The sequence below is a fragment of the Macaca mulatta genome, chromosome 7 (genome assembly GCF_049350105.2).
Source record: "Macaca mulatta isolate MMU2019108-1 chromosome 7, T2T-MMU8v2.0, whole genome shotgun sequence".
NCBI classification, from domain to species: Eukaryota; Metazoa; Chordata; class Mammalia; order Primates; family Cercopithecidae; genus Macaca; species Macaca mulatta.
This window is the reverse complement of record NC_133412.1, coordinates 64,877,982-64,901,240: the sequence shown is the minus strand read 5'-3', so window position 1 is coordinate 64,901,240 and position 23,259 is coordinate 64,877,982.

Genomic DNA, 23,259 nt, shown 5'->3' with positions numbered 1-23,259 from the left:
TATCCTCAGATGAAATCTGGAAAGAAGCTTTCTGAGAAACTGCTGAGTGTTCTGTTAATTCATCTCACAGAGTTCCATCTGTATTTCGCGGATCTCTTTGCTAGCCTTATTTCTGTGGAATCTGAGAACAGATATTTCGGATCCCTTTGAAGACTATAGGGCCAAAGGAAATATCCTCCGATAACAAAGAGAAAGAAGCTTTCTGAGAAACTTCTTTGTGTTCTGTTAAATAATCTCACAGAGCTACAGTTTTCCCCTCAAGAAGCCTTTCGCTAAGACAGTTCTTGTGGAATTGGCAAAGTGATATTTAGAAGCCCATAGAGGGCTATGGTGAAAAAGGAAATATCCTCAGATGAAATCTGGAAAGAAGCTTTCTGAGAAACTGCTGCGTGTTCTGTTAATTCATCTCACAGAGTTACATCTGTATGTCGTGGATCTCTTTGCTCACCTTATTTCTGTGGAATCTGAGAACAGATATTTCGGATCCCTCTGAAGACTATAGGGCCAAAGGAAATATCCTCCGATAACAAAGAGAAAGAAGCTTTCTGAGAAACTTCTTTGTGTTCTGTGAAATCATCTCACAGAGTTACAGCTTTCCCCTCAAGAAGCCTTTCGCTAAGACAGTTCTTGTGGAATTGGCAAAGTGATATTTGGAAGCCCATAGAGGGCTATGGTGAAAAAGGAAATATCCTCAGATGAAATCTACAAAGAAGCTCTCTGAGAAACTGTTGAGTGTTCTGTTAATTCACCTCACAGAGTTACATCTGTATTTCGCGGATCTCTTTGCTAGCCTTATTTCTGTGGAATCTGAGAACAGATATTTCGGATCCCTTTGAAGACTACAGGGCCAAAGGAAATATCCTCCGATAACAAAGAGAAAGAAGCTTTCTGAGAAACTTCTTTGTATTCTGTGAAATCATCTCACTGAGTTACAGCTTTCCCCTAAATAAGACTTTCGCTAAGACAGTTCTTGTGGAATTGGCAAAGTGATATTTGGAAGCCCATAGAGGTCTATGGTGAAAAGGAAATATCCGCAGATGAAATCTAGAAAGAAGCTTTCTGAGAAACTGCTGAGTGTTCTGTTAATTCATCTCACAGAGTTACATCTGTCTGTCGTGGATCTCTTTGCTACTCTTATTACTGTGGAATCTGAGAACAGATATTTCGGATCCCTTTGAAGACTATAGGGCCAAAGGAAATATCCTCCGATAACAAAGAGAAGGAAGCTTTCTGAGAAACTTCTTTGTGTTCTGTGAAATCATCTCAGAGTTACAGCTTTCCCCTCAAGAAGCCTTTCGCTAAAACAGTTCTTGTGGAATTGGCAAAGTGATATTTGGAAGCAAATAGATGGCTATGGTGAAAAAGGAAATATCCTCAGATGAAATCTGGAAAGAAGCTTTCTGAGAAACTGCTGAGTGTTCTGTTAATTCATCTCACAGAGTTCCATCTGTATTTCGCGGATCTCTTTGCTAGCCTTATTTCTGTGGAATCTGAGAACAGATATTTCGGATCCCTTTGAAGACTATAGGGCCAAAGGAAATATCCTCCGATAACAAAGAGAAAGAAGCTTTCTGAGAAACTTCTTTGTGTTCTGTTAAATAATCTCACAGAGCTACAGTTTTCCCCTCAAGAAGCCTTTCGCTAAGACAGTTCTTGTGGAATTGGCAAAGTGATATTTAGAAGCCCATAGAGGGCTATGGTGAAAAAGGAAATATCCTCAGATGAAATCTGGAAAGAAGCTTTCTGAGAAACTGCTGCGTGTTCTGTTAATTCATCTCACAGAGTTACATCTGTATGTCGTGGATCTCTTTGCTCACCTTATTTCTGTGGAATCTGAGAACAGATATTTCGGATCCCTTTGAAGACTATAGGGCCAAAGGAAATATCCTCCGATAACAAAGAGAAAGAAGCTTTCTGAGAAACTTCTTTGTGTTCTCTGAAATCATCTCACAGAGTTACAGCTTTCCCCTCAAGAAGCCTTTCGTAAGACAGTTCTTGTGGAATTGGCAAAGTGATATTTGAAAGCCCATAGAGGGCTATGGTGAAAAAGGAAATATCCTCAGATGAAATCTATAAAGAAGCTTTCTGAGAAACTGCTGCGTGTTCTGTTAATTCATCTCACAGAGTTACATCTGTATGTTGTGGATCTCTTTGCTAACCTTATTTCTGTGGAATCTGAGAACAGATATTTCGGATCCCTTTGAAGACTATAGGGCCAAAGGAAATATCCTCCGATAACAAAGAGAAAGAAGCTTTCTGAGAAACTTCTTTGTGTTCTTTGAAATCATCTCACAGAGTTACAGCTTTCCCCAAAATAAGACTTTCTCTAAGACAGTGCTTGTGGAATGGGAATGTGATATTTGGAAGCCCATAGAGGGCTATGATGAAAAATGAAATATCGTCACATAAAATCTGGAAAGAAGCTCTCTGAGAAACTGCTGAGTGTTCTGTTAATTCATCTCACAGAGTTACATCTGTATTTCGTGGATCTCTTTGCTATCCTTATTTCTGTGGAATCTGAGAACAGATATTTCGGATCACTTTGAATGCTACAGGGCCAAAAGAAATATCCTCCGATAACAAAGAGAAAGAAGCTTTCTGAGAACCTTCTCTGTGTTCTGTGAAATCATCTCACAGCGTTACAGCTTTCCCCTCAAGAAGCCTTACGCTAAGACAGTTCTTGTGGAATTGGCAAAGAGATATTTGGAAGCCCATAGAGGGCTATGGTGAAAAAGGAAATATTCTCAGATGAAATCTGGAAAGAAGCTTTCTGAGAAACTACTGAGTGTTCTGTTAATTCATCTCACAGAGTTACATCTGTATTTCGTGGATCTCTTTGCTAGCCTTATTTCTGTAGATTCTGAGAACAGATATTTCAGATCCCTTTAAAGACTATAGGGCCAAAGGAAATATCCTCCGATAACAAAGAGAAAGAAGCTTTCTGAGAAACGTCTTTGTGTTCTGTGAAATCATCTCACAGAGTTACAGCTTTCCCCTCAAGAAGCCTTTCGCTAAGACAGTTCTTGTGGAATTGGCAAAGTGATATTTGGAAGCCCATAGAGGGCTATGGTGAAAAAGGAAATATATTCAGATGAAATCTGGAAAGAAGCTCTCTGAGAAACTGCTGAGTGTTCTGTTAATTCATCTCACAGAGTTACATCTGTATTTCGTGGAACTCTTTGCTAGCCTTATTTCTGTGGAATCTGAGAACAGATATTTCGGATCCCTTTGAAGACTATAGGACCAAAGGAAATATCCTCCGATAACAAAGAGAAAGAAGCTTTCTGAGAAACGTCTTTGTGTTCTGTGAAATCATCTCACTGAGTTACAGCTTTCCCCTAAATAAGACTTTCACTAAGACAGTTCTTGTGGAATTGGCAACGTGATGTTTGGAAGCCCATAGAGGGCTATGGTGAAAAGGAAATAACCGCAGATGAAATCTAGAAAGAAGCTTTCTGAGAAAATGCTGAGTGTTCTCTTAATTCATTTCACAGTGTTACATCTGGATGTCGTGGATCTCTTTGCTACTCTTATTACTGTGGAATCTGAGAACAGATATTTCGGAACCCTTTGAAGACTATAGGGCCAAAGGAAATATCCTCCGATAACAAAGAGAAGGAAGCTTTCTGAGAAACTTCTTTGTGTTCTGTGAAATCATCTCACTGAGATACAGCTTTTGCTTCAAGAAGGCTTTCGATAAGACAGTTCTTGTGGAATTGGCAAACTGATATTTGTAAGCCCTTAGAGGTCTATGGTGAAAAAGGAAATATCCTCAGATGAAATCTGGAAAGAAGCTTTCTGAGAAACTACTGAGTGTTCTGTTAATTCATCTCACAGAGTTACATCTGTATGTCGTGGATCTCCTTGCTAGCCTTATTTCTGTGGAATCTGAGAACAGATATTTTGGATCCCTTTGAAGACTATAGGGCCAAAGGAAATATCCTCCGATAACAAAGAGAAAGAAGCTTTCTGAGAAACTTCTTTGTGTTCTGTGAAATCATCTCACAGAGTTACAGCTTTCCCCTAAATAAGACTTTCGCTAAGACACTTCTTGTGGAATTGGCAAAGTGATATTTGGAAGCCCATAGAGGGCTATGATGAAAAATGAAATATCCTCACATGAAATCTGGAAAGAATATCTCTGAGAAACTGCTGAGTGTTCTGTTAATTCATCTCACAGAGTTACATCTGTATTTCGTGGATCTCTTTGCTAACCTTATTTCTGTGGAATCTGAGAACAGATATTTCGGATCCTTTTGAAGACTATTGGGCCAAAGGAAATATCCTCCGAAAACAAAGAGAAAGAAGGTTTCTGAGAAACTTCTTTGTGTTCTGTGAAATCATCTCACAGCGTTACAGCTTTGCCCTCAAGAAGCCTTTCGCTAAGACAGTTCTTGTGGAATTGGCAAAGTGATATTTGGAAGCCCTAGAGGGCTATGGTGAAAAAGGAAATATCCTCAGATGAAATCTGGAAAGAAGCTTTCTGAGAAACTGCTGAGTGTTCTGTTAATTCATCTCACAGAGTTACATCTGTATTTCGCGGATCTCTTTGCTAGCCTTATTTCTGTGGAATCTGAGAACAGACATTTCGGATCCCTTTGAAGACTATAGGGCCAAAGGAAATATCCTCCGATAACAAAGAGAAAGAAGCTTTCTGAGAAACTCCTTTGTGTTCTGTGAAATCATCTCACAGAGTTACAGCTTTCCCCTCAAGAGGCCTTTCGCTAAGACAGTTCTTGTGGAATTGGCAAAGTGATATTTGGAAGCCCATAGAGGGCTATGGTCAAAAAGGAAATATCCACAGATGAAATCTGGAAAGAAGCTTTCTGAGAAATTGCTGAGTGTTCTGTTAATTCATCTCACAGAGTTACATCTGTATTTCGTGGATCTCTTTGCTAGCCTTATTTCTGTGGAATCTGAGAACAGATATTTCGGATCCCTTTGAAGACTATAGGGCGAAAGGAAATATCCTCCGATAACAAAGAGAAAGAAGCTTTCTGAGAAACTTCTTTGTGTTCTGTGAAATCATCTCACAGACTTACAGCTTTCCCCTCAAGAAGCCTTTCGCTAAGACAGTTCTTGTGGAATTGGCAAAGTGATATTTGGAAGCCCATAGAGGGCTATGGTGAAAAAGGAAATATCCTCAGATGAAATCTGGAAAGAAGCTTTCTGAGAAACTGCTGAGTGTTCTGTTAATTCATCTCACAGAGTTACATCTTTATTTCGCGGATCTCTTTGCTAGCCTTATTTCTGTGGAATCTGAGAACAGACATTTCGGATCCCTTTGAAGACTATAGGGCCAAAGGAAATATCCTCCGATAACAAAGAGAAAGAAGCTTTCTGAGAAACTCCTTTGTGTTCTGTGAAATCATCTCACAGAGTTACAGCTTTCCCCTCAAGAAGCCTTTCGCTAAGACAGTTCTTGTGGAATTGGCAAAGTGATATTCGGAAGCCCATAGAGGGCTATGGTCAAAAAGGAAATATCCACAGATGAAATCTGGAAAGAAGCTTTCTGAGAAACTGCTGAGTGTTCTGTTAATTCATCTCACAGAGTTACATCTGTATTTCGCGGATCTCTTTGCTAGCCTTATTTCTGTGGAATCTGAGAACAGATACTTCGGATCTCTTTGAAGACTATAGGGCCAAAGGAAATATCCTCCGATAACAAAGAGAAAGAAGCTTTCTGAGAAACTTCTTTGTGTTCTGTGAAATCATCTCACTGAGATACAGCTTTTGCCTCAAGAAGGCTTTCGCTAAGACAGTTCTTGTGGAATTGGCAAACTGATATTTGTAAGCCCTTAGAGGGCTATGGTGAAAAAGGAAATATCCTCAGATGAAATCTGGAAAGAAGCTTTCTGAGAAACTGCTGAGTGTTCTGTTAATTCATCTCACAGAGTTACATCTGTATGTCGTGGATCTCCTTGCTAGCCTTATTTCTGAGGAATCTGAGAACAGATATTTCAGATCCCTTTGAAGACTATAGGGCCAAAGGAAATATCCTCCGATAACAAAGAGAAAGAAGCTTTCTGAGAAACTTCTTTGTGTTCTGTGAAATCATCTCACAGAGTTACAGCTTTCCCCTAAATAAGACTTTCGCTAAGACACTTCTTGTGGAATTGGCAAAGTGATATTTGGAAGCCCTTACAGGGCTATGATGAAAAATGAAATATCCTCACATGAAATCTGGAAAGAAGATCTCTGAGAAACTGCTGAGTGTTCTGTTAATTCATCTCACAGAGTTACATCTGTATTTCTTGGATCTCTTTGCTAACCTTGTTTCTGTGGAATCTGAGAACAGATATTTCGGATCCTTTTGAAGACTATTGGGCCAAAGGAAATATCCTCCGATAACAAAGAGAAAGAAGGTTTCTGAGAAACTTCTTTGTGTTCTGTTAAATCATCTCACAGCATTACAGCTTTGCCCTCAAGAAGCCTTTCGCTAAGACAGTTCCTGTGGAATTGGCAAAGTGATATTTGGAAGCCCATAGAGGGCTATGGTGAAAAAGGAAATATCCTCAGATGAAATCTGGAAAGAAGCTTTCTGAGAAACTGCTGAGTGTTCTCTTAATTCATCTCACAGAGTTACATCTGTATATCGTGGATCTCTTTGCTAGCCTTATTTCTGTGGAATCTGAGAACAGATATTTCGGATCCCTTTGAAGACTATAGGGCGAAAGGAAATATATTAAGTTAACAAAGAGAAGGAAGCTTTCTGAGAAACGTCTTCGTGTTCTGTGAAATCATCTCAGAGTTACAGCTTTCCCCTCAAGAAGCCTCTCGCTAAGACAGTTCTTGTGGAATTGGCAAAGTGATATTTGGAAGCCCATATTGGGCTATGGTGAAAAAGGTAATATCATCAGATGAAATCTGGAAAGAAGCTCTCTGAGAAACTGCTGCGTGTTCTGTTAATTCATCTCACAGAGTTACATCTCTATGTCGTGCATCACTTTGCTAGCCTTATTTCTGTGGAATCTCAGAACAGATATTTCGGATCCCTTTGAAGACTATAGGGCCAAAGGAAATATCCTCCGATAACAAAGAGAAAGAAGCTTTCTGAGAAACTTCTTTGTGTTCTGTGAAATCATCTCTCTGAGATACAGCTTTTGCCTCAAGAAGGCTTTCGCTAAGACAGTTCTTGTGGAATTGGCAAAGTGATATTTGGAAGCCCTTAGAGGGCTATGGTGAAATAGGAATTATCCTCAGATGAAATCTGGAAAGAAGCTTTCTGAGAAACTACTGAGTGTTCTGTTAATTCATCTCACAGAGTTACATCTGTATGTCGTGGATCTCCTTGCTAGCCTTATTTCTGTGGAATCTGAGAACAGATATTTTGGATCCCTTTGAAGACTATAGGGCCAAAGGAAATATCCTCCGATAACAAAGAGAAAGAAGCTTTCTGAGAAACTTCTTTGTGTTCTGTGAAATCATCTCACAGAGTTACAGCTTTCCCCTAAATAAGACTTTCGCTAAGACACTTCTTGTGGAATTGGCAAAGTGATATTTGGAAGCCCATAGAGGGCTATGATGAAAAATGAAATATCCTCACATGAAATCTGGAAAGAAGATCTCTGAGAAACTGCTGAGTGTTCTGTTAATTCATGTCACAGAGTTACATCTGTATTTCGTGGATCTCTTTGCTAACCTTATTTCTGTGGAATCTGAGAACAGATATTTCGGATCCTTTTGAAGACTATTGGGCCAAAGGAAATATCCTCCGAAAACAAAGAGAAAGAAGGTTTCTGAGAAACTTCTTTGTGTTCTGTGAAATCATCTCACAGCGTTACAGCTTTGCCCTCAAGAAGCCTTTCGCTAAGACAGTTCTTGTGGAATTGGCAAAGTGATATTTGGAAGCCCTAGAGGGCTATGGTGAAAAAGGAAATATCCTCAGATGAAATCTGGAAAGAAGCTTTCTGAGAAACTGCTGAGTGTTCTGTTAATTCATCTCACAGAGTTACATCTGTATTTCGCGGATCTCTTTGCTAGCCTTCTTTCTGTGGAATCTGAGAACAGATATTTCGGATCCCTTTGAAGACTATAGGGCCAAAGGAAATATCCTCCGATAACAAAGAGAAAGAAGCTTTCTCAGAAACTTCTTTGTGTTCTGTGAAATCATCTCACAGTGTTACAGCTTTCCCCTCAAGAAGCCTTTCGCTAAGACAGTTCTTGTGGAATTGGCAAAGTGATATTTGGAAGCCCATAGAGGGCTATGGTGAAAAAGGAAATATCCTCAGATGAAATCTGGAAAGAAGCTTTCTGAGAAACTGCTGAGTGTTCTGTTAATTCATCTCACAGAGTTACATCTGTATTTCGCGGATCTCTTTGCTAGCCTTATTTCTGTGGAATCTGAGAACAGACATTTCGGATCCCTTTGAAGACTATAGGGCCAAAGGAAATATCCTCCGATAACAAAGAGAAAGAAGCTTTCTGAGAAACTCCTTTGTGTTCTGTGAAATCATCTCACAGAGTTACAGCTTTCCCCTCAAGAGGCCTTTCGCTAAGACAGTTCTTGTGGAATTGGCAAAGTGATATTTGGAAGCCCATAGAGGGCTATGGTCAAAAAGGAAATATCCACAGATGAAATCTGGAAAGAAGCTTTCTGAGAAACTGCTGAGTGTTCTGTTAATTCATCTCACAGAGTTACATCTGTATTTCGTGGATCTCTTTGCTAGCCTTATTTCTGTGGAATCTGAGAACAGATATTTCGGATCCCTTTGAAGACTATAGGGCGAAAGGAAATATCCTCCGATAACAAAGAGAAAGAAGCTTTCTGAGAAACTTCTTTGTGTTCTGTGAAATCATCTCACTGAGATACAGCTTTTGCCTCAAGAAGGCTTTCGCTAAGACAGTTCTTGTGGAATTGGCAAACTGATATTTGTAAGCCCTTAGAGGGCTATGGTGAAAAAGGAAATATCCTCAGATGAAATCTGGAAAGAAGCTTTCTGAGAAACTGCTGAGTGTTCTGTTAATTCATCTCACAGAGTTACATCTGTATGTCGTGGATCTCCTTGCTAGCCTTATTTCTGAGGAATCTGAGAACAGATATTTCAGATCCCTTTGAAGACTATAGGGCCAAAGGAAATATCCTCCGATAACAAAGAGAAAGAAGCTTTCTGAGAAACTTCTTTGTGTTCTGTGAAATCATCTCACAGAGTTACAGCTTTCCCCTAAATAAGACTTTCGCTAAGACACTTCTTGTGGAATTGGCAAAGTGATATTTGGAAGCCCTTAGAGGGCTATGATGAAAAATGAAATATCCTCACATGAAATCTGGAAAGAAGATCTCTGAGAAACTGCTGAGTGTTCTGTTAATTCATCTCACAGAGTTACATCTGTATTTCGTGGATCTCTTTGCTAACCTTATTTCTGTGGAATCTGAGAACAGATATTTCGGATCCTTTTGAAGACTATTGGGCCAAAGGAAATATCCTCCGATAACAAAGAGAAAGAAGGTTTCTGAGAAACTTCTTTGTGTTCTGTTAAATCATCTCACAGCGTTACAGCTTTGCCCTCAAGAAGCCTTTCGCTAAGACAGTTCCTGTGGAATTGGCAAAGTGATATTTGGAAGCCCATAGAGGGCTATGGTGAAAAAGGAAATATCCTCAGATGAAATCTGGAAAGAAGCTTTCTGAGAAACTGCTGAGTGTTCTGTTAATTCATCTCACAGAGTTACATCTGTATATCGTGGATCTCTTTGCTAGCCTTATTTCTGTGGAATCTGAGAACAGATATTTCGGATCCCTTTGAAGACTATAGGGCGAAAGGAAATATATTCCGATAACAAAGAGAAGGAAGCTTTCTGAGAAACGTCTTCGTGTTCTGTAAAATCATCTCAGAGTTACAGCTTTCCCCTCAAGAAGCCTCTCGCTAAGACAGTTCTTGTGGAATTGGCAAAGTGATATTTGGAAGCCCATATTGGGCTATGGTGAAAAAGGTAATATCATCAGATGAAATCTGGAAAGAAGCTCTCTGAGAAACTGCTGCGTGTTCTGTTAATTCATCTCACAGAGTTACATCTGTATGTCGTGCATCACTTTGCTAGCCTTATTTCTGTGGAATCTCAGAACAGATATTTCGGATCCCTTTGAAGACTATAGGGCCAAAGGAAATATCCTCCGATAACAAAGAGAAAGAAGCTTTCTGAGAAACTTCTTTGTATTCTGTGAAATCATCTCACAGAGTTACAGCTTTCCCCTCAAGAAGCCTTTCGCTAAGACAGTTCTTGTGGAATTGGCAAAGTGATATTTGGAAGCCCATAGAGAGCTATGGTGAAAAAGGAAATATCCTCAGATGAAATCTGGAAAGAAGCTTTCTGAGAAACTGCTGAGTGTTCTGTTAATTCATCTCACAAAGTTACATCTGTATTTCTTGCATCTCTTTGGTAGCCTTATTTTGTGGAATCTGAAAACAGATATTTCGGATCCCTTTGAAGACTATAGGGCCAAAGGAAATATCCTCCGATAACAACGAGAAAGAAGCTTTCTGAGAAACTTCTTTGTGTTCTGTGAAATCATCTCACAGAGTTACAGCTTTCCCCTCAAGAAGCCTTTCGCTAAGACAGTTCTTGTGGAATTGGCAAAGTGATATTTGGAAGCCCATAGAGGGCTATGGTGAAAAAGGAAATATCCTCAGATGAAATCTGGAAAGAAGCTTTCTGAGAAACTGCTGAGTGTTCTGTTAATTCATCTCACAGAGTTACATCTGTATTTCGCGGATCTCTTTGCTAGCCTTATTTCTGTGGAATCTGAGAACAGACATTTCGGATCCCTTTGAAGACTACAGGGCCAAAGGAAATATCCTCCGATAACAAAGAGAAAGAAGCTTTCTGAGAAACTCCTTTGTGTTCTGTGAAATCATCTCACAGAGTTACAGCTTTCCCCTCAAGAAGCCTTTCGCTAAGACAGTTCTTGTGGAATTGGCAAAGTGATATTTGGAAGCCCATAGAGGGCTATGGTCAAAAAGGAAATATCCACAGATGAAATCTGGAAAGAAGCTTTCTGAGAAACTGTTGAGTGTTCTGTTAATTCATCTCACAGAGTTACATCTGTATTTCGTGGATCTCTTTGCTAGCCTTATTTCTGTGGAATCTGAGAACAGATATTTCGGATCCCTTTGAAGACTATAGGGCCAAAGGAAATATCCTCCGATAACAAAGAGAAAGAAGCTTTCTGAGAAACTTCTTTGTGTTCTGTGAAATCATCACACAGAATTACAGCTTTCCGCTCAAGAAGCCTTTCGCTAAGACAGTTCTTTTGGAATTGGCAAAGTGATATTTGGAAGCCCATAGAGGGCTATGGTGAAAAAGGAAATATCCTCAGATGAAATCTGGAAAGAAGCTTTCTGAGAAACTGCTGAGTGTTCTGTTAATTCATCTCACAGAGTTACATCTGTATTTCGCGGATCTCTTTGCTAGCCTTATTTCTGTGGAATCTGAGAACAGATACTTCGGATCCCTTTGAAGACTATAGGGCCAAAGGAAATATCCTCCGATAACAAAGAGAAAGAAGCTTTCTGAGAAACTTCTTTGTGTTCTGTGAAATCATCTCACTGAGATACAGCTTTTGCCTCAAGAAGGCTTTCGCTAAGATAGTTCTTGTGGAATTGGCAAAGTGATATTTGTAAGCCCTTAGAGGGCTATGGTGAAAAAGGAAATATCCTCAGATGAAATCTGGAAAGAAGCTTTCTGAGAAACTACTGAGTGTTCTGTTAATTCATCTCCCAGAGTTACATCTGTATGTCGTGGATCTCCTTGCTAGCCTTATTTCTGTGGAATCTGAGAACAGATATTTCGGATCCCTTTGAAGACTATAGGGCCAAAGGAAATATCCTCCGATAACAAAGAGAAAGAAGCTTTCTGAGAAACTTCTTTGTGTTCTGTGAAATCATCTCACAGAGTTACAGCTTTCCCCTAAATAAGACTTTCGCTAAGACACTTCTTGTGGAATTGGCAAAGTGATATTTGGAAGCCTATAGAGGGCTATGATGAAAAATGAAATATCCTCACATGAAATCTGGAAAGAAGATCTCTGAGAAACTGCTGAGTGTTCTGTTAATTCATCTCACAGAGTTACATCTGTATTTCGTGGATCTCTTTGCTAACCTTATTTCTGTGGAATCTGAGAACAGATATTTCGGATCCTTTTGAAGACTATTGGGCCAAAGGAAATATCCTCCGATAACAAAGAGAAAGAAGGTTTCTGAGAAACTTCTTTGTGTTCTGTGAAATCATCTCACAGCGTTACAGCTTTGCCCTCAAGAAGCCTTTCGCTAAGACAGTTCTTGGGGAATTGGCAAAGTGATATTTGGAAGCCCATAGAGGGCTATGGTGAAAAAGGAAATATCGTCAGATGAAATCTGGAAAGAAGCTTTCTGAGAAACTGCTGAGTGTTCTGTTAATTCATCTCACAGAGTTACATCTGTATTTCGCGGATCTCTTTGCTAGCCTTATTTCTGTGGAATCTGAGAACAGATATTTCGGATCCCTTTGAATACTATAGGGCCAAAGGAAATATCCTCCGATAACAAAGAGAAAGAAGCTTTCTCAGAAACTTCTTTGTGTTCTGTGAAATCATCTCACAGAGTTACAGCTTTTCGCTGAAGAAGCCTTTCGCTAAGACAGTTCTTGTGGAATTGGCAAAGTGATATTTGGAAGCCCATAGAGGGCTATGGTGAAAAAGGAATATCCTCAGATGAAATCTGGAAAGAAACTTTCTGAGAAACTACTGAGTGTTCTGTTAATTCATCTCACAGAGTAACATCTGTATTTCGCGGATCTCTTTGCTAGCCTTATTTCTGTGGAATCTGAGAACAGATATTTCGGATCCCTTTGAAGACTATAGGGCCAAAAGAAATATCCCCCGATAACAAAGAGAAAGAAGCTTCCTGAGAAACTTCTTTGTGTTCTGTGAAATCATCTCACAGAGTTACAGCTTTCCCCTCAAGAAGCCTTTCGCTACGACAGTTCTTGTGGAATTGGCAAAGTTATATTTGGAAGCCCATAGAGGGCTATGGTGAAAAAGGAAATATCCTCAGATGAAATCTGGAAAAAAGCTTTCTGAGAAACTGCTGAGTGTTCTGTTAATTCATCTCACAGAGTTACATCTGTATATCGTGGATCTCTTTGCTAGCCTTATTTCTGTGGAATCTGAGAACAGATATTTCGGATCCCTTTGAAGACTATAGGGCGAAAGGAAATATATTCCGATAACAAAGAGAAGGAAGCTTTCTGAGAAACGTCTTCGTGTTCTGTGAAATCATCTCAGAGTTACAGCTTTCCCCTCAAGAAGCCTCTCGCTAAGACAGTTCTTGTGGAATTGGCAAAGTGATATTTGGAAGACCATATTGGGCTATGGTGAAAAAGGTAATATCATCAGATGAAATCTGGAAAGAAGCTCTCTGAGAAACTGCTGAGTGTTCTGTTAATTCATCTCACAGAGTTACATCTGTATGTCGTGCATCACTTTGCTAGCATTATTTCTGTGGAATCTCAGAACAGATATTTCGGATCCCTTTGAAGACTATAGGGCCAAAGGAAATATCCTCCGATAACAAAGAGAAAGAAGCTTTCTGAGAAACTTCTTTGTATTCTGTGAAATCATCTCACAGAGTTACAGCTTTCCCCTCAAGAAGCCTTTCGCTAAGACAGTTCTTGTGGAATTGGCAAAGTGATATTTGGAAGCCCATAGAGGGCTATGGTGAAAAAGGAAATATCCTCAGATGAAATCTGGAAAGAAGCTTTCTGAGAAACTGCTGAGTGTTCTGTTAATTCATCTCACAAAGTTACATCTGTATTTCGTGCATCTCTTTGGTAGCCTTATTTCTGTGGAATCAGAAAACAGATATTTCGGATCCCTTTGAAGACTATAGGGCCAAAGGAAATATCCTCCGATAACAACGAGAAAGAAGCTTTCTGAGAAACTTCTTTGAGTTCTTTGAAATCATCTCACAGAGTTACAGCTTTCCCCTCAAGAAGCCTTTCGCTAAGACAGTTCTTGTGGAATTGGCAAAGTGATATTTGGAAGCCCATAGAGGGCTATGTTGAAAAAGGAAATATCCTCAGATGAAATCTGGAAAGAAGCTTTCTGAGAAACTGCTGAGTGTTCTGTTAATTCATCTCACAGAGTTACATCTGTATTTCGTGGATCTCTTTGCTAGCCTTATTTCTGTGGAATCTGAGAACAGATATTTCGGATCCCTTTGAAGACTATAGGGCCAAAGGAAATATCCTCCGATAACAAAGAGAAAGAAGCTTTCTGAGAAACTTCTTTGTGTTCTGTGAAATCATCTCACAGAGTTACAGCTTTCCCCTCAAGAAGCCTTTCGCTAAGACAGTTCTTGTGGAATTGGCAAAGTGATATTTGGAAGCCCATAGAGGGCTATGTTGAAAACGGAAATATCCACAGATGAAATCTGGAAAGAAACTTTCTGAGAAACTGCTGAGTGTTCTGTTAATTCATCTCACAGAGTTACATCTGTATTTCGTGCATCTCTTTGCTAGCCTTATTTCTGTGGAATCTGAGAACAGATATTTCGGATCCCTTTGAAGACTATAGGGCCAAAGGAAATATCCTCCGATAACAAAGAGAAAGAAGCTTTCTGAGAAACTTCTTTGTGTTCTGTGAAATCATCTCTCTGAGATACAGCTTTTGCCTCAAGAAGGCTTTCGCTAAGACAGTTCTTGTGGAATTGGCAAAGAGATATTTTGAAGCCCTTAGAGGGCTATAGTGAAAAAGGAAATATCCTCAGATGAAATCTGGAAAGAAGCTTTCTGAGAAACTACTGAGTGTTCTGTTAATTCATCTCACAGAGTTACATCTGTATGTCGTGGATCTCCTTGCAAGCCTTATTTCTGTGGAATCTGAGAACAGATATTTCGGATCCCTTTGAAGACTATAGGGCCAAAGGAAATATCCTCCGATAACAAAGAGAAAGAAGCTTTCTGAGAAACTTCTTTGTGTTCTGTTAAATCATCTCACAGAGTTACAGCTTTCCCCTAAATAAGACTTTCGCTAAGACACTTCTTGTGGAATTGGCAAAGTGATATTTGGAAGCCCATAGAGGGCTATGATGAAAAATGAAATATCCTCACATGAAATCTGGAAAGAAGATCTCTGAGAAACTGCTGAGTGTTCTGTTAATTCATCTCACAGAGTTACATCTGTATTTCGTGGATCTCTTTGCTAACCTTATTTCTGTGGAATCTGAGAACAGATATTTCGGATCCTTTTGAAGACTATTGGGCCAAATGAAATATCCTCCGAAAACAAAGAGAAAGAAGGTTTCTGAGAAACTTTTTTGTGTTCTGTGAAATCATCTCACAGCGTTACAGCTTTGCCCTCAAGAAGCCTTTCGCTAAGACAGTTCTTGTGGAATTGGCAAAGTGATATTTGGAAGCCCTAGAGGGCTATGGTGAAAAAGGAAATATCCTCAGATGAAATCTGGAAAGAAGCTTTCTGAGAAACTGCTGAGTGTTCTGTTAATTCATCTCACAGAGTTACATCTGTATTGCGCGGGTCTCTTTGCTAGCCTTATTTCTGTGGAATCTGAGAACAGATATTTCGGATCCCTTTGAAGACTATAGGGCCAAAGGAAATATCCTCCGATAACAAAGAGAAAGAAGCTTTCTCAGAAACTTCTTTGTGTTCTGTGAAATCATCTCACAGTGTTACAGCTTTCCCCTCAAGAAGCCTTTCGCTAAGACAGTTCTTGTGGAATTGGCAAAGTGATATTTGGAAGCCCATAGAGGGCTATGGTGAAAAAGGAATATCCTCAGATGAAATCTGGAAAGAAACTTTCTGAGAAACTGCTGAGTGTTCTGTTAATTCATCTCACAGAGTAACATCTGTATTTCGCGGATCTCTTTGCTAGCCTTATTTCTGTGGAATCTGAGAACAGATATTTCGGATCCCTTTGAAGACTATAGGGCCAAAAGAAATATCCTCCGATAACAAAGAGAAAGAAGCTTTCTGAGAAACTTCTTTGTGTTCTGTGAAATCATCTCACAGAGTTACAGCTTTCCCCTCAAGAAGCCTTTCACTAAGACAGTTCTTGTGGAATTGGCAAAGTGATATTTGGAAGCCCATAGAGGGCAAAGGTGAAAAAGGAAATATCCTCAGATGAAATTTGGAAAGAAGCTTTCTGAGAAACTGCTGAGTGTTCTGTTAATTCATCGCACTGAGTTACATCTGTATATCGTGGATCTCTTTGCTAGCCTTATTTCTGTGGAATCTGAGAACAGATATTTCGAATCCCTTTGAAGACTATAGGGCGAAAGGAAATATCCTCCGATAACAAAGAGAAAGAAGCTTTCTGAGAAACGTCTTCGTGTTCTGTGAAATCATCTCAGAGTTACAGCCTTCCCCTCAAGAAGCCTCTCGCTAAGACAGTTCTTGTGGAATTGGCAAAGTGATATTTGGAAGCCCATATTGGGCTATGGTGAAAAAGGAAATATCATCAGATGAAATCTGGAAAGAAGCTCTCTGAGAAACTGCTGCGTGTTCTGTTAATTCATCTCACAGAGTTACATCTGTATGTCGTGCATCTCTTTGCTAGCCTTATTTCTGTGGAATCTCAGAACAGATATTTCGGATCCCTTTGAAGACTATAGGGCCAAAGGAAATATCCTCCGATAACAAAGAGAAAGAAGTTTTCTGAGAAACTGCTGAGTGTTCTGTTAATTCATCTCACAGAGTTACATCTGTATTTCGTGCATCTCTTTGGTAGCCTTATTTCTGTGGAATCTGAAAACAGATATTTCGGATCCCTTTGAAGACTATAGGGCCAAAGGAAATATCCTCCGATAACAACGAGAAAGAAGCTTTCTGAGAAACTTCTTTGTGTTCTTTGAAATCATCTCACAGAGTTACAGCTTTCCCCTCAAGAAGCCTTTCGCTAAGACAGTTCTTGTGGAATTGGCAAAGTGATATTTGGAAGCCCATAGAGGGCTAAGGTGAAAAAGGAAATATCCTCAGATGAAATCTGGAAGGAAGCTTTCTGAGAATCTGCTGAGTGTTCTGTTAATTCATCTCACAGAGTTACATCTGTATTTCGTGGATCTCTTTGCTATCCTTATATCTGTGGAATCTGAGAACAGATATTTCGGATCCTTTTGAAGACTATAGGGCCAAAGGAAATATCCTTCGAAAACAAAGAGAAAGAAGCTTTCTGAGAAACTTCTTTGTGTTCTGTGAAATCATCTCACAGCCTTACAGCTTTGCCCTCAAGAAGCCTTTCGCTAAGACAGTTCTTGTGGAATTGGCAAAGAGATATTTGGAAGCCCATAGAGGGCTAAGGTGAAAAAGGAAATATCCTCAGATGAAATCTGGAAAGAAGCTTTCTGAGAAACTGCTGAGTGTTCTGTTAATTCATCTCACAGAGTTACATCTGTATTTCGTGGATCTCTTTGCTAGCCTTATTTCTGTGGAATCTGAGAACAGATATTTCGGCTACCTTTGAAGACTATAGGGGCAAAGGAAATATCCTCCGATAACAAAGAGAAAGAAGCTTTCTGAGAAACTTCTTTGTGTTCTGTGAAATCATCTCACAGAGTTACAGCTTTGCCCTCAAGAAACCTTTCGCTTAGACAGTTCTTGTGGAATTGGAAAAGTGATATTTGGAAGCCCATAGAGGGCAATGTTGAAAAGGAAATATCCTCAGATGAAATCTGGAAAGAAGCTTTCTGAGAAACTGCTGAGTGTTCTGTTAATTCATCTCACAGAGTTACATCTGTATTTCGTGGATCTCTTTGCTAGCCTTATTTCTGTGGAATCTGAGAACAGATATTTCGGATCCCTTTGAAGACAATAAGGCCAAAGGAAATATCCTCTGATAACAAAGAGAAAGAAGCTTTCTGAGAAACTTCTTTGTGTTCTGTGAAATCATCTCACTGAGTTACAGCTTTCCCCTTAATAAGACTTTCGCTAAGACAGTTCTTGTGGAATTGGCAAAGTGATATTTGAAAGCCCAGAGAGGGCTATGGTGAAAAGGAAATATCCGCAGATGAAATCTGGAAAGAAGCTTTCTGAGAAAATGCTGAGTGTTCTCTTAATTCATCTCACTGAGTTACATCTGTATGTCGTGGATCTCTTTGCTACTCTTATTACTGTGGAAACTGAGAACAGATATTTCGGATCCCTTTGAAGACTATAGGGCCAAAGGAAACATCCTCCGATAACAAAGAGAAGGAAGCTTTCTGAGAAACTTCTTTGTGTTCTGTGAAATCATCTCAGAGTTACAGATTTCCCCTCAAGAAGCCTTTCGCTAAGACAGTTCTTGTGGAATTGGCAAAGTGATATTTGGAAGCCCATAGAGGGCTATGGTGAAAAAGGAAATATCCTCAGATGAAATCTGGAAAGAAGCTTTCTGAGAAACTGCTGAGTGTTCTGTTAATTCATCTCACGGACTTACATCTGTATTTCGCGGATCTCTTTGCTAGCCTTATTTCTGTGGAATCTGAGAACAGATATTTCAGATCCCTTTGAAGACTATAGGGCCAAAGGAAATATCCTCCGATAACAAAGAGAAAGAAGCTTTCTGAGAAACTTCTTTGTGTTCTGTGAAATCATCTCACAGAGTTACAGCTTTCCCCTCCAGAAGCCTTTCGCTAAGACAGTTCTTGTGGAATTGGCAAAGTGATATATGGAAGCCCATAAAGGGCTATGGTGAAAAAGGAAATATCCTCAGATGAAATCTGGAAAGAAGCTTTCTTAGAAACTGCTGAGTGTTCTGTTAATTCATCTCACAGAGTTACATCTGTATTTCCTGGATCTCTTTGCTAGCCTTATTTCTGTGGAATCTGAGAACAGATATTTCGGATCCCTTTGAAGACGATAGGGCCAAAGGAAATATCCTCCGATAACAAAGAGAAAGAAGCTTTCTGAGAAACTTCTTTGTGTTTTGTGAAATCATCTCACAGAGTTACAGCTTTCCCCAAAAGAAGCCTTTCCCTAAGACAGTTCTTGTGGAATTGGCAAAGTGATATTTGGAAGCCCATTGAGGGCTATGGTGAAAAAGGAAATATCCTCAGATGAAATCTGGAAAGAAGCTCTCTGAGAAACTGTTGAGTGTTCTGTTAATTCATCGCACAGAGTTACATCTGTATTTCGTGGATCTCTTTGCTAGCCTTATTTCTGTGGAATCTGAGAACAGATATTTCGGATCCCTTTGAAGACTATAGGGCCAAAGGAAATATCCTCCGATAACAAAGAGAAAGAAGCTTTCTAAGAAACTTCTTTGTGTTCTGTGAAATCATTTCACTGTGTTACAGCTTTCCTCTCAATAAGCCTTTCGCTAAGACAATCTTGTGGAATTGGCAAAGTGATATTTGGAGGCCCATAGAGGGCTATGGTGAAAAAGGAAATATCCTCAGATGAAATCTGGAAAGAAGCTTTCTGAGAAACTGCTGAGTGTTCTGTTAATTCATCTCACAGAGTTACATCTGTATTTCGTGGATCTCTTTCCTAGACTTATTTCTGTGGAATCTGAGAACAGATATTTCGGATCCCTTTTGAAGACTATAGGGCCAAAGGAAATATCCTCCGATAACAAAGAGAAAGAAGCTTTCTGAGAAACGTCTTTGTGTTCTGTGAAATCATCTCACAGAGTTACAGCTTTCCCCTCAAGAAGCCTCTCGCTAAGACAGTTCTTGTGGAATTGGCAAAGTGATATTTGGAAGCCCATAGAGGCTATGGTGAAAAATGAAATATCCTCTGATGAAATCTGGAAAGAAGCTCTCTGAGAAACTGCTGAGTGTTCTGTTAATTCATCTCACAGAGTTACATCTGTATTTCGTGGATCTCTTTGCTAGCCTTATTTCTGTGGAATCTGAGAACAGATATTTCGGATCCCTTTGAAGAATATAGGGCCAAAGGAAATATCCTCCGATAACAAAGAGAAAGAAGCTTTCTGAGAAACTTCTTAGTGTTCTGTTAAATCATCTCACAGAGTTACAGCTTTCCCCTCAAGAAGCCTTTCGCTAAGACAGTTCTTGTGGAATTGGCAAAGTGATATTTGGAAGCCCTTAGAGGGCTATGGTGAAAAAGGAAATATCCTCAGATGAAATCTGGAAAGAAGCTTTCTGAGAAACTGCTGCGTGTTCTGTTAATTCATCTCACAGAGTTACATCTGTATGTCCTGGATCTCTTTGCTAACCTTATTTCTGTGGAATCTGAGAACAGATATTTCGGATCCCTTTGAAGACTATAGGGCCAAAGGAAATATCCTCCGATAACAAAGAGAAAGAAGCTTTCTGAGAAACTTCTTTGTGTTCTGTGAAATCATCTCACAGAGTTACAGCTTTCCCCTCAAGAAGCCTTTCGCTAAGACAGTTCTTGTGGAATTGGCAAAGTGATATTTGGAAGCCCATAGAGGGCAATGGTGAAAAAGGAAATATCCTCAGATGAAATCTGGAAAGAAGCTTTCTGAGAAACTGCTGAGTGTTCTGAAAATTCATCTCACAGAGTTACATCTGTGTTTCGTGGATCTCTTTGCTAGCCTTATTTCTGTGGAATCTGAGAACAGATATTTCGGATCCCTTTGAAGACTATAGGGCCAAAGGAAATATCCTCCGATAACAAAGAGAAAGAAGCTTTCTGAGAAACTTCTTTGTGTTCTGTGAAATCATCTCACAGAGTTACAGCTTTCCCCTCAAGAAGCCTTTCGCTAAGACAGTTCTTGTGGAATTGGCAAAGTGATATTTGGAAGCCCATAGAGGGCAATGGTGAAAAAGGAAATATCCTCAGATGAAATCTGGAAAGAAGCTTTCTGAGAAACTGCTGAGTGTTCTGTTAATTCATCTCACAGAGTTACATCTGTATATCGTGGATCTCTTTGCTAGCCTTATTTCTGTGGAATCTGAGAACAGATATTTCGGATCCCTTTGAAGACTATAGGGCGAAAGGAAATATCCTCCGATAACAAAGAGAAAGAAGCTTTCTGAGAAACGTCTTCGTGTTCTGTGAAATCATCTCAGAGTTACAGCTTTCCCCTCAAGAAGCCTCTCGCTAAGACAGTTCTTGTGGAATTGGCAAAGTGATATTTGGAAGCCCATATTGGGCTATGGTGAAAAAGGAAATATCATCAGATGAAATCTGGAAAGAAGCTCTCTGAGAAACTGCTGTGTGTTCTGTTAATTCATCTCACAGAGTTACATCTGTATGTCGTGCATCTCTTTGCTAGCCTTATTTCTGTGGAATCTCAGAACAGATATTTCGGATCCCTTTGAAGACTATAGGGCCAAAGGAAATATCCTCCAATAACAAAGAGAAAGAAGTTTTCTGAGAAACTGCTGAGTGTTCTGTTAATTCATCTCACAGAGTTACTACTGTATTTCGTGCATCTCTTTGGTAGCCTTATTTCTGTGGAATCTGAAAACAGATATTTCGGATCCCTTTGAAGACTATAGGGCCAAAGGAAATATCCTCCGATAACAACGAGAAAGAAGCTTTCTGAGAAACTTCTTTGTGTTCTTTGAAATCATCTCACAGAGTTACAGCTTTTTCCTCAAGAAGCCTTTCGCTAAGACAGTTCTTGTGGAATTGGCAAAGTGATATTTGGAAGCCCATAGAGGGCAATGGTGAAAAAGGAAATATCCTCAGATGAAATCTGGAAAGAAGCTTTCTGAGAATCTGCTGAGTGTTCTGTTAATTCATCTCACAGAGTTACATCTGTATTTCGTGGATCTCTTTGCTATCCTTATTTCTGTGGAATCTGAGAACAGATATTTCGGATCCTTTTGAAGAGTATAGGGCCAAAGGAAATATCCTCCGATAACAAAGAGAAAGAAGCTTTCTGAGAAACTTCTTTGTGTTCTGTGAAATCATCTCACAGCCTTACAGCTTTGCTCTCAAGAAGCCTTTCGCTAAGACAGTTCTTGTGGAATTGGCAAAGAGATATTTGGAAGCCCATAGAGGGCTAAGGTGAAAAAGGAAATATCCTCAGATGAAATCTGGAAAGAAACTTTCTGGAAACTGCTGAGTGTTCTGTTAATTCATCTCACAGAGTTACATCTGTATTTCGTGGATCTCTTTGCTAGCCTTATTTCTGTGGAATATGAGAACAGATATTTCGGATCCCTTTGAAGACTATAGGGCCAAAGGAAATATCCTCCGATAACATAGAGAAAGAAGCTTTCTGAGAAACTTCTTTGTGTTCTGTGAAATCATCTCACAGAGTTACAGCTTTGCCCTCAAGAAGCCTTTCGCTAAGACAGTTCTTGTGGAATTGGCAAAGTGATATTTGGAAAGCCAAAGAGGGCTATGGTGAAAAGGAAATATCCGCAGATGAAATCTGGAAAGAAGCTTTCTGAGAAACTGCTGAGTATTCTGTTATTTCATCTCACAGAGTTACATCTGTATTTCGTGGATCTCTTTGGTAGCCTTATTTCTGTGGAATCTGAGAACAGATATTTCAGATCCCTTTGAAGACTATAGGGCCAAAGGAAATATCCACCGATAACAAAGAGAAAGAAGCTTTCTGAGAAACTTCTTTGTGTTGTGTGAAATCATCTCACTGAGTTACAGCTTTTCCCTCAAGAAGGCTTTCGCTAAGACAGTTCTTGTGGAATAGGCAAAGTGATATTTGGAAGCCCATAGAGGGCTACGGTGAAAAAGGAAATATCCTCAGATGAAATCTGGAAAGAAGCTTTCTGAGAAACTGCTGAGTATTCTGTTAATTCATCTCAGAGAGTTACATCTGTATTTCGTGGATCTCTTTGGTAGCCTTATTTCTGTGGAATCAGAGAACAGATATTTCGGAACCCTTTGAAGACTATAGGGCCAAAGGAAATATCCTCCGATAACAAAGAGAAAGAAGCTTTCTAAGAAACTTCTTTGTGTTCTGTGAAATCATTTCACTGTGTTACAGCTTTCCTCTCAATAAGCCTTTCGCTAAGACAATCTTGTGGAATTGGCAAAGTGATATTTGGAGGCCCATAGAGGGCTATGGTGAATAAGGAAATATCCTCAGATGAAATCTGGAAAGAAGCTTTCTGAGAAACTGCTGAGTGTTCTGTTAATTCATCTCACAGAGTTACATCTGTATTTCGTGGATCTCTTTGCTAGACTTATTTCTGTGGAATCTGAGAACAGATATTTCGGATCCCTTTTGAAGACTATAGGGCCAAAGGAAATATCCTCCGATAACAAAGAGAAAGAAGCTTTCTGAGAAACGTCTTTGTGTTCTGTGAAATCATCTCACAGAGTTACAGCTTTCCCCTCAAGAAGCCTCTCGCTAAAACAGTTCTTGTGGAATTGGCAAAGCGATATT